Raw genomic sequence first — 13,202 nt, forward strand, 5'->3', positions numbered from 1 at the left:
AAACCGCCAGCCCACATAAGTATATTAAGTATGCATTTGACATTTGATTTTTTACATTCAAGCATTCGATTTGTACATTGACATCAGCCTTGGTTGATATCACAACCAAATTTTATTGTCATCACTATTTGGTTGACCGGTATGAATTGTCTATCTATCTCACAGATGTACCGACAAGATATTTTCAGTTTAATTTCACGTCTTACCGGGTTGAAACAATACACTAATTTTATACTTTCCAAATGTTTCTTACTCGCAATGTGACTGGTGCCGTTGTCCCTTCAAGACATGCTTACCCTTCTGGGACACTTGATGTCACTCCCGGTTATTGTGGGCGTTCATATAGCAAGTGCTTTCATGCTGACGTGTTTTCTTATCTCAAGTTTTTTTTATATGTTATCGTACTTTATTTCGTTGTCTACATTGTGTAGTTAGATTGTTTCATGTTTTTGTATTATTGCTTTATGCTTAACTTTTAATTTCTGAAGTGTCCTTTTGCTTTAATGATTCGATATTTTTCCGATACCCTTTATAGAATATCCCCACATAATTCCATATTACTTTCTTTCGTATTTTATTGAAATATTATACATTACAAGTTCTAATTTCGGACTTTCCTACGTAGATTCCATCACTCTAGATACAAAATTTCCACATTTGCCATTCTCCATTCCCCACATACCATATTTACGTCTCAGAATGTGACTCTATTCGCTCACACTGCTCTATTGGATCAAACTGATACAAGAAAGATAATGCAGATATAGAAGGTTCTGAAAAATTCCCAACGATGTTGGTCGTTCCCTCCGCGGGACTCGAACTCGTGCAGCTGTGACATCTATGGCAACACCGCCTCCACAAAGTCCAGCGGCCTATATAGCCTAGCTGGCGGAGAGGTCTAGGGCGCTGAACTTTGCAGGCGGTGTTGCCATAGATGTGACGTAAAAACTAATGCAATGGTCAGCCAAGTTTTGTGGTGGAAGAGCAATCACGGGAACCAATATTTGAGCGGTAATCAAAAGAACATATAACAAGCATGAGTGAAAACACGCATATGTAGCAATGAACTGACAAAAAAACACATACACAGAAACAAAAGTAAATAAGCAACCCGGGCTCCACTTTAAACTGAAAAAATGAGCTGTGTGCATCGGTTAGAGTAAGCAAAGTGTTGGATTTAACACTTGGGAGTACTGACTGAGTCGGTTCAATAATAAGCATGAAAAGATCTATTTTTGAATGGAGCCAATTAATTGTTCTTTCTTTCATAGTCTTTTGTCTTCAGCTTTTGGACGTCTATGTTCCAATATTGTTCAATTCATTTCAACTTTATTAGAATTCTCGGTATGGAGTCAATAGTATGCACCCTCGAAAAATCCTTCGATCAGAATTGATATAGCAGTCACCAGAGCCTTTAGATTTGTAAAACCTGATAACATCTTCAATTAACTAACACTACCGCCGGAAAATAGTCCATTGGCATCCCCCATTAAGGTTCTTTAAATGCAGATTGTTAGGTCCACTTCGTAGGTATTTCTAATATATCAAATTGAATTCTATGTTAATTACGCCAATAAAAAAAACAAATGAACTACTATTACTGCGAACTAAACCTGCTGATTAATTGGATTTGTATTAACAACGATCCAATTAAAATTTTTCCTTTGATCTTTTTATGGAATAACATAGAGACGACAAGCATGTACCAAAATGTACGCTCTAAATTGAAGCAACCAAATAATATTGCATGAAAGGTCACATGGGCCTATATAATGCAATGAGGAAACAGCCATGAAATAACCAAAACACTAAAACCAATATTGCATGGGTAAGCTCCGCCTCTTTGGGAAAAGATTACGCCTACAAAAAAGCAAACATACAAATGTCAATTTTATTAGGTTTCATATAATAAAATACAAATCTTTAAATCTATGCAGGTTTTCTTTGCCAGACAGAGAACAAAAAATATAATGTCTACTCATTAATTTAAAGAGCCTTCAAAAAGACAATTAGCGTAAATCAGTCTAATTCAATTAAAAAATACACACCTGAGAGAGAACCAAATCATCGCTTTCTACATTTTCAATGTCAAGCCAATCTGGTAGAGAGAATGCGTCTGCCATACTGCCTACTGTGCGGGTTATTAGATTTTCCCGCCAAACGTTATTTTTTTCTGCACGGACTGTCATGGGCGTGTCATTCATGTTACAAATCATTTATAGCAACGCCTTCTTCGTTAGCCAAATAAACTTCTCACGCTGCGCGTTCGAAAGTTTATTTGTCTAACTCGGAATACTATGGTATAAATATAACATAGTTTAGCTGTAACCTCTATCAGTACTGTACCTGTTTATTTCTATACATTTACCCGATTAAACCAGTCGTTCAGTGTTGCACATCTATGTTTAGACGCATAATAAACCATTTGATGTTTAGCTAGAAATGAAAACCCTGCGAGATTAAAAATAGTTATAAATCATAGAATTGAAATATGAAGAGGAATGCTGAGTACCAGTTGGAATACCGGATATTCCATGCAGACCTTGGCGGATAAAAGGGATATTGGTTCCAATCAAGAAACTTGTATGAAGAAAGGGGTTTCAGGCTATTACTTGCCCTTATCGTTTGACCATTTTTTGCAAAAGGGTAGCACATCCCCCGAAACTATCCAAACATATCATCTACGGTACCGTGTAGTTTTATTACAGTTATCGCCTCGTGACATCTGAAGCCCGTAGATGACAAATTAAATGAAACTTTGCCTAGACGATGGCATAGGAATTTCGATTATGCATTTCTCTGGAATTGTGTCATTTTTGGGGTTATGTGTTTTTTTTTGCAAAAATCAATCTACTTGGTTACTATAATAGAAATGTAGGTGGTCCAGGACTTAAAAGTACATGGCTAATGTTTCCTACACCAGACATGAATGGTGAAATTATATTATAAGACGTTATCGTTTATGTTAATGTTCGTGTCTATGGAGCTATAGCTAGGCACCCAGAAACTACGCGCTGTTGCATGACATATAAAAGTCTATGGAATAATTTGTAGCACTTGAGCTATAAAGCTTATCAATTAAAAAATGTAGCTTGTTGAGAGGAACATTTAAGGATATGATTTATTTCAATGATTGAGTATTAAGTTCAAATGATTTAACAGACAGTTTCGACCTGGAGGTCGTTTGTAGTTCAAGTATGCACTATGTTTTGTATTCATTCATCTAAGTATTCTATGTAATCCGATATCGCACCTGAATATTACCCAAACTGGCGCACTGCTACGATGCATTTTGGTGTGCGTGTTTCGTAATCAGAATAGTTAATTAAAAAAAATAAAACAAATAGATTGATATTATACCTTTATAATAATATCAAACTTGTGTTAAGATACGTTTGATTTTAATCCTCTTACTTTTCTTTTGTTCCATTTTTTTTTTGCTATTTACGATTATTTGAGGCATAAAAATTCAAACAATCGATATAAATTGATTCAGTACATGAGTACTTTGATTTTTTAAACAGACGATATTGGTGAAACAATGCAAATACACACATGATAATTAACTATAAAATAGTAAACACTTTAAGATAATCAACAAAAGGTCTGCGACAATTAAGTAAACTCTGAATGGCCCTGACAACAAAAGTAAAGACGGTTCCATGGTAACTGTTAGGGTTCAACTAGTTCTATAGACTAAAAATGTGATTGAATGAATGCATGAATGAATGAATGAATGAATGTTAGTTGTTAGTTATGGTTTATTTTATCAAATTATGATAAATTATCGAACAGTATTTTCTGGATAGTTTTACTTCATTTTTGATTCATGTTGATAAGATACATGTATAAATTATCTAGATAGATAAAATCGGAGATGGTACTGGCTCACTGTATTAACTGCACAAGGTCATATTATTTTGACATGTCAATGTGATATTATATGCTACACAAATAAATTCTTGTTTTGTCGGTTTCAAAATTGCAGCGTTGTTTGATAAAATAATCAGTGGATACTTTGTTGTCTACCCTGCCAATAAAACCCATTGGATTTGATTAATAAAAAAAACTGTAATAAAACAGAACCAGTTCAAATTACTATTATTTAAGCTGTGGTGAGTAGGCGCGACATTTTTTTTTTAAAGATTTGGCCTATAACAGCGAGCGAATAATTTTTTAAATCTTACCTATAGAGCAAAGAGTGCAGAATAAGCGCACCATAATATTTGTACTATTTTAACTGCCAGATAAATTAAGGTCGAATACCATATACCGTCACAAATGAGTGATAGTCGACCATGGTGGTCACGTGATGGTAGTACAGATATACAGTGAAACTGATCTAAATCTAACCCCTTTTGGACTTCAAAATAGGATCGGTTTACAGGTCAAGGTGTTTACTTAAAACACTTTCAAAACATACTTTCGAATTTACATATTAAAGGGACTATATATCAAAGTGTTTGATTTAGAAAGTCGTTCGGATTTTTCACGGTATTTGTGTAAGACAAGTTTCGGGGCGGGTCAAGGATTTCAGGTTAGAGAAGCGGTTATGGAATTTAAAGCCGAGCGTAGCAAGCCAAACACATTTTGGGAAGTAGAATTAGTTAAAAATCAAGATTTCGGGCAAAAAATATTCCCATATTTTAAGAGGAGGCATATGCCCGATGCGCCCATCTTTGGATCCGCGCCTTGTTTTCACCGTCTGTAGAAATCTAAAGAGTCGATCACCTCCGAAATTAACTCTGATGCATCGAGCAACATTAAAATGATGATATAATATTAGGCACTTTAATTGGCTGGGCGTTTATTGTGACAAATACAAATGTTTTAAATAATTATCATTCAAAGTATTACACATCAGGTAAGCTACATATCGTATATATGAGTGGTAAAAATCTACGCGCGCTCATTTAACTCTTTACCATTGCTTGTTTTATTGTTTTATTGTTTGTTTGCCCACAAAGTCGTCAATAATTTTAAAAATATAATGGCCTGCTTGTTAACACACATGCAGTGACAAACGTGGGCTTATTACAACCTGCTACAAAGTTGCTTTTCTTTAACGTTTAAAGAACATATAAAAAAAGAAATGCAAAACTGCTATTATCAATTATTTTAAGATCAAAAGCATTCGGAAGTATTTATCTAAAGAAGCTACTGAGACTCTTGTGTTATCTTTGGTAGAGGTGATTATTGTAATGTAATTTTGTATGGTGTTGCTCAAAGCGAGCTATCTGAACTCCAGCGAATTCAAAATACGTGTGCCAAACTTGTACTAAATCGTAGAAAATATGACAGCTCAAAAGAAGCATTGTTTGAATTACACTGGCTGCCATTTAAAGCAAGAATAAGCTTTAAAATATTAACATACATGTACAACTGTTCAGTGGGTAAGGCACCACAATATTTGACTGACCTTTTGTTCACGTAGAGTCTAAACGAATTTTGAGATCGTCTGTTTCCAGCAAAGGTTACTTTGTAATTCCTTTTAATAGAAAGAAAATATTTAATTTCTGATGGAAGTTTCAGCACTGTAGGTCCAAAACTATAGAATGAGTTACCTTTAAACTTATAATTAAGAAATTGTGAATCTTTGGATATTTTCAAAAGTCAACTTAAATTATTGCATTTTGCAGACTATTTTTCACTATTTTGAATTTTGTATGATTATATTGTGTACATAATGTATTGTATCATATATATACTATATATATTTTTTAACTTGTAAAATGCCATTGAATATATCTTAAATGTAGAAATAGGAGTTTAATCAAGTAATAAAGTTTCAAGTTTTCAAAGTTGTAGGTTCAGCGTGTTGTCACGTGATCCAAGGCCAAATTGCCGCGAAAAACTGCAAATAATTATCAGATTTCATTTAATCACAGGTAAAACCTTCGGTCGTAATGTGAGATGGTCTGGTTTTGTTGGAAAAATATGAAAAACATAAAATTATTTAAGTCACAGGAGATCATTTTCTATAATATCTATTACTTTCGTTTTCAATTTAAATTTGTGAATAAGTTAAGTTACTTTGTTGACCACCTTCAGGTTCGATCTATCGTTCTCGTATGTTGACCATTAAGGAATGGTAGGTAAAATTGGAATGCCATTAGTTTCACTTGTGTTTTAATACAAACGCATTTTAACAGAAGATGTGTAGTCATTAGACATTGTTAGCAGTTTAATTAGAAAGTATATTACACTTATATTTAAAAACACAAGCCTCGGCTAGTTTGAAGAACTTCAAGACTTATTTTTTCATTAGTATCATCTATGGGTCAGAAAATAACATTTTGATAATACTATTTGGATATTGGTATATTTTTTTCTGCTATAAATTAAATAAAATATTTAACTGATTTCCAACAAAAACAAGCTAGACCAATCGATTTCTGGACCTTCGTCGCACTGCAGCTGTTATTTATAGCGGTGTTCTGGACGCAGATATGGAACTACAGAACATGATTCCCATAAAAGAGAATTAAAATGTCCTGATCATATGCACAACAGCATATGGTTTTCTTGTTACATACCAAGTCTTATGAAATTCTTTAGGGAATTTTTGGAGGAGTTGCAATAAAAATTTAAATTCAAAGGGGCATAACTCCCATAAAAATGAGAATCAAAATTGTTTGATTATATTTTATTATGCACAACCACATATGTTGTTCTTGCTACATACAAATGTCCCATGTTTCATTACATTATATAAGTTGAATAGTTAACGAGAAGTGGCGATGAAAAGCAGATACATGTGATGATTATTAAGTTCAAAGGGACATCACTCCTATAAAAGAGTAATCAAGGGAACCAAGGTAATCAAAAGAATGTCATCCAGGGACAAAGACCCGACATGGAAAACAGACATACACAACCATAAAACTTCTGTAGTGATGACTTCAATCTTGTAGCAGCATAATCCTGTTCCAGAAGCCTATTTATTAGAGTTCTAGTGTGATACAAAAAGTCTGCGTAGTTTCAGCAAGCTCTGTCATAACGTATGAGTTGTGATATGAACACTCCATACGTAGGTGCTGAAGGGATGTTGCCACAGATGAAAGGAAAGTTGACAATTCTGAATGAAAAGTCATCACGTTTGTCGTAAAGTTTGGTCAATAGTTTTTCTTTACCATCGATTTCTAAGTGTAGGTCAAGATATGAGGCTGACTTCCCAGTGTCTGTAGTATCCTTTATCTCAAGTTCTTTTGGGTAGATGCGATGTATCAAATCCCCGAAATTAGGATTGTCTAAAGATAATATGTCATCTATATAGCGGAAACTGAGATTGAAGGACCTAGCCAAACGATATTCTTTCTTTTTGATCAAATCAGCTAGAAAGTCAGCCTCATAAGAGTGAAGGAATAGGTCAACAAGTAAAGGAGCACAATTTGTTCCAATTGGAATGCCGACCGTTTGTTGAAAACCACGTCCACCACACTGGACAAATATGTTGTCGATTAAAAATTCAAGCATTTTGTAAACAACTTCCTGTGTATATTTGGAAGATGATTTGGAATTATTTCTTCCAAAGTATGAGGAATCTCTACCAAGAACTATATATTTGTGTCTAGGTGTACCATCTTTTTTGGAAAAAACAACGATGTATAATGTTTTTAATTCGGGATTTTAATTGAGCATGGGGAATAGAAGTATACAGTGTTGAAAAATCATAGGTTTTAATGCTATTATATTCAGATAATAGTCTTGAACTAATTGTTTCCAAAAGATCTTTCGAATTTTTCAGGATCCATATTGAATTCATACCACTATGGGAGTAACAAGTGTTGTGGTAGGACTGCAGGCCCTCTTTGACAGTTGTGAGTATAGAAGTTAAAAGTTTTGAAGGAGGTTTGGTGGTACATTTTGCAGATCCAGCTATGAAACGTTGTTTGTATGGATTATTGTGGAGTTTAGGAATCCAGTACATAGATGGTAAATCACAATCATCGTCCTTGGTAGAGAGACCAAAAGAGGTTAGCACAGATTTATGGTCTTCCACAATCTCTTCTTTGGAGAGAGTAGTAGTAGTATATGTCTTATCACTGCTATTATTTTCTACGTCTACCTCTGATAATAAACAATGGATGTAAAACGTTTTGCAGACAAAAACAATGTTGTTTTGGGCTTTGTCTGCTGGTACGACAACATACTTGTCATGTATAGTAGACAATGTTTTTTGCTACATCGGGGTCTTTAAAAACTGATGTAGCCTTGGCACTCATTGACCTACTTAAAACTTTCATTCGTTTCAAAATTAAAGACCTCACGGCCTTTAACCACTCTGACAGAGAAAAGTTAGAGAATCAAAATTTTCTGAAAATGTATGCACAACGACTTATAATGGTGTTCTTGCAAAATACCAAGTTTCAGGAAATTCAGTTAAGTAGTTTACGAGAAGTTACTATGACAATATGATACATGATGATTTTTGGTAAATTTCCAATCCATAACAATTAGATAATCAAAATATTTTTGTCGATACTATGCACAACTACATGTGATGTTTGTTTCATGAAATTCAGTTAAGGAGTTTACTACAAAAGTTGCTATGAAAAGCTGTTACATGATGATTTAGGGTAAATTTCTTAGTTTAAAGGGGCATAATTCCCATAAAAATTTCCTGATTATATGTACAACAACATATGTTTTTTTTGTTACATACCAAAGTTTATAAAATTCTGATGAGTAGCTTCAGAGATGTTGTGATGAGAAGCTGATACATGATGATTTTTGCTATTTTTTTAAGTTCAAAGGGCATAACTACCATAAAATTAGAGAATCGAAATTTACTGATACATGTAACTACATATGGAGTTCTTACTACATACCACGTTTCAGAAATTTCTGTTGGGTAGTTTCTGAGGAGTGGTGATGACAAGCTGAAAAGTAACGGACGGACGGGGTGACCCAACTTCCACTTATAAATGTCGATGCAGATAAAAATAGATGTAAAATATGACTTCATTACTTCCAAAGATTCAAAAAACACTATAACTATTTTCAACACCTTAATGTGAACAGGAAATAAAGAAACTCATTTAAAATATCTGTGTGCAGAACATGATTGCAACAAAATGTCCCTGGGTCTGACTTTTGAAATATGTCATAAAACAGAATTAATTAACAAGGGTGGAGAAAATTTTGTCGACGTTTGTGTCTCCCTATTTGTATGCTTAGTAAGTTAATGACTTTCTTGTCCTTTTTACAAAAGATAGTGATGCTTTTATTATAGCGGCCAACAATGAGACTTTGTCCCGTTATAGAGGAACAGTTAAGCCTTCGTAATGCTACATAAAACATCGCGTGTTATAGGCCTGCATGCTAAAAAAAATGGGACGTAAAAAAAAAACGCTCGCAATCGTCGTAACTTAAGCTGCGCCCGGATAGAGGAAGAGTAGCGGCCCGCAGTATACCTATTGTAAAAAAAATCCCAATAATCATCGGTCTTTATCGTGATCATGGATTGAATGGGAACCGAAACGTACGTAATGAATATGCAAACAAACAAAACAGTGCCGGCCTGTCACAGAGATATGTTTATTTTTTTATGTAACTTTTATATATCTGATAAATGCGCGTGCTTGTTGTCCTTTCAACGCTATGAGAATATTAAATTACAAGTAAATTGTACCGAATATTTCTTGACTGACATAAGTTATACAAACATAGTTTATATATAACCCATATACAGTTTAGTTGATTTCATCATGGCTTGCAGCATGGACCATTTCATTTTCTCGGGGTTTCAATGTTTATTTTTAAAAAAAAAAGGTTCCGTGCACGTTTGTTATTTGGAGTAAATATATATACATAATAATAATCCCCTTCCCTACAAAATCATTATTTACAAACACATACAACAGTTGCAAAGCATACATGTATTGCGGCATTTAAAATAATTACTTAAGGAGGTAGACCTAGGGTAAGGAACATAACTCTTGAAATCAGTGATATGTTTGTATCATTTTCAATTTCACCAAAGCTTCTCAAGCCTTTGTTTGAAGCAGAATATAATCAATCCAAGTTAATTTGATGCTTGCATAAGATGGATGTAAAATGCTGCATACAAACGTCCAAATGATTTTTAAGAGTTGTACCCTAGGTCTACCGCCTTAATTCTCAAATTCATATATCATTTGTAAATGTATATTAAGCAGATTGTACATACATCATAAGTTTGAGATATAAAAAAAATGTCCTGAAAACAAATTGTGCTAAAATTAGTTTTGAGCCAAATTTGATAACCGAGGATATACCACGAAAGACCGAAGGTTTATTTCAATAGGGTCCCAAGATGTAAAATTAACAAAAAAAAAATGCATTCTAGGTAGAAATAAGCAACAACATGCACAAGACGTAGGTAGAAACATTCAATCTGGTTTACTCAATATACTAAACATAAAAAGTATAATACAATAGGTTATGTTGTATAAGTATCTTTAAAATTATATCTTTATATTCTTTTTTGCTAAAATCACTGGTCATTGTCACGTGTAATAATATATTAATTTACAATCCAAATAATCATTTGCCGTCTTGGGTGGTTATTTTTATCTTGCTTGGTCGGCAAAATGCCTCAGTGAACGTCGTGATTATCTGGACTAATATAATTATATCTTCTTCGTTTTTTAGCACACTGTCATATTCCATATGTATGTACAATGCGTTGAAACTCGATCCGGAAACTAATTCTAGTTATATCCGTTTGTGGGCAATTTTTACACTGATCAAAACTTCCGCCGAGTTGCTGCTGTCAGGGATATGCAACCCATGATACCAAGATGGCGGATCCATTAAGTAGGTGTAGAATTGCGAGGTAAAAGTGTGATTTCTCTCAACTCCATGCATATATCAGGCTGGTTTTGGGAATGAAAATTTATATGTGCCTACAAATTTTGACTATTATTTTTTTTATATCTGCACAATGAAGTATATTACCGAAATCAACAGTTGAAATTTTGGTTATAATGGGGAGTAACAGAGAGTTCCAACGACAAATTTTGTCGGAAAAGAAATTTCGGAATAACATTGAATATCTTCGTATAATTTCACTTTTGTGACAATATCTATGTTTTCTTAACTGTATAGAAATGTGTTACTACTAAATTTGGTCGTTTTAAAACCATCAGTAAAGATCAATATAATTTGTGTTTGTTTACAAGTTGTCCCCCTTTTGTTTATGTGGCAATTAATGCCTTCAGCTCAGACAGAGGTGTCTGTCTTAGTAGTCGTTAATGAATTACTTTGAACAATTAATGTAAAAATCATGATGTTATAATTATATAATTTACATTTATATGGATAATATATTTTCTTTGATTTTCAGTAAAATGTTATAAGTGTCAAATCATGTAGTACTAACGATAATTTTGCATATCAAAATATTGCATAATACCATTTGATGTGTTCACATTGAATTTAAAGGTATTGTGAATAAATCTAATTGGTTGATCAAAAGAAATTTATAATGAATTATGGTAAAAATCAATGATTCATTTGGACTGATGTACATGATGTAGACTGATGCCTCTTATGTATCTGGTCGTTAAATTATTTCCTTACATTTTAATGTTTTCCTGAATCACTATCGATTAAACCTATTTTCTGCGTTTCAGGTCACATACATGGATGAAGATAAATTTTGGAGTAGATTCGCCATCCTGTGGACATATTTGTAAAAAAGTTTAGATCTGAATAAATATCGAAGTTAAATATATTTTTATGAATTAATTTTAGCCTGGTCAATGACTATATTAGACATGACAAGTATTAATTGACAGACCCTGTGATATGAATCTTGGTGTAATCATGAGACTTAATTTTAAAGCAAACATAAACTATCTTCTTTAAAAACTACAAGAGTTTATTTTAAAAGGAAAATTATCAGTCGACTGCATGTTTTATTTTAAAAATCTCCAGTTGTTCAAGTACTTTTAGGAAAACCATTGACACCAATCGAAGTCGTACATACAATTTCATGAGACAATAACACGATCATGTTATGAAACCCCCCTGTATCACAATATACTTCATTCATTTATTTTGCGCATATAAACATCCAATTAATTCAGATTCAGTTTTTTTGTTTGTTCGTTTATTAACCTTTTCCTAATAGTAAGTATTATATAGTCTCTGACTAAAGCTATATCCAACCTCTGAATTCCACTGAGTCCACGACAGAGGTATTTCGGCTTTATCATAGACGTTAACGGGTCCAATATGGGTAAAAATCAACGACATCTTTATTGAGAAGTTGTGTTTATATACTACATATACCGAAACAAAAACAAACTGTGCTCACAAAAAAGTTGAAAAATCTAGTAGTCTTCAAGATGTACACCTAAAACTGTCATCTCATCCTTCACAACTTCTCAATAAAGATGTCGTTGATTTTTACCCATATTGGACCCGTTAACGTCTATGATAAAGCCGAAATACCTCTGTCGTGGACTCAGTGGAATTGAGTACTAAAACTGAATCTGAATTAATTGGATGTTTATATGCGCAAAATAAATGAATGAAGTATATTGTGATACAGGGGGGTTTCATAACCCCTGCATCCAAATACATTCCATTCATATAATTTACGCATATAAACATCCAATTCTTAATTCAATACCACACTGTAACAACTGAAAGAAGAAAACCACTTTGTGAAATAAATAAAAAAATAGATAAATATTTGAACGACCTGGCATGAAAAATAAGTTTGGTTCATGAACCATGATGACGAATTCACTATCAAGAATATGTGATGAGAGGTCAAATATCCTACTGGAAGACACCAAGAAGTTAATACTACATAATGTATACGACTTATAGCAGGGTCAGAATGCTGAAAACAGATATAGATATTTAGTTATATTGTTTTAAAACAAAACGCCATATTTAATGATATCTGTTCGCTTTGATAATTGTTTTGAATTCTGTTCAGCTACGGGCATCAAATTGAGAATAAAATATGTTCTATTCTATTCCAAAATATCATCTTTGAATATATGAGAATATTGACAGTTATCATTTATATTTATGTATTGATTAACATCCTTATTCATGTAAAGAAGCATAAAATCTAAATTTATAACTAGTCTCTGTCACGGGCTGTTAGATAGTAAAGTTAAAGGAAAGTAAAAAGGTCCGCTTCAGAAATGGTATAACTAATTACCCAAAAAATCTTTCACCCCTTTTTTGCTGGGTTT

The sequence above is a fragment of the Perna viridis genome, chromosome 6 (assembly GCF_037379345.1).
Source record: "Perna viridis isolate PV_CMFRI_1.1 ecotype Kerala chromosome 6, ASM3737934v1, whole genome shotgun sequence".
NCBI lineage: Eukaryota > Metazoa > Mollusca > Bivalvia > Mytilida > Mytilidae > Perna > Perna viridis.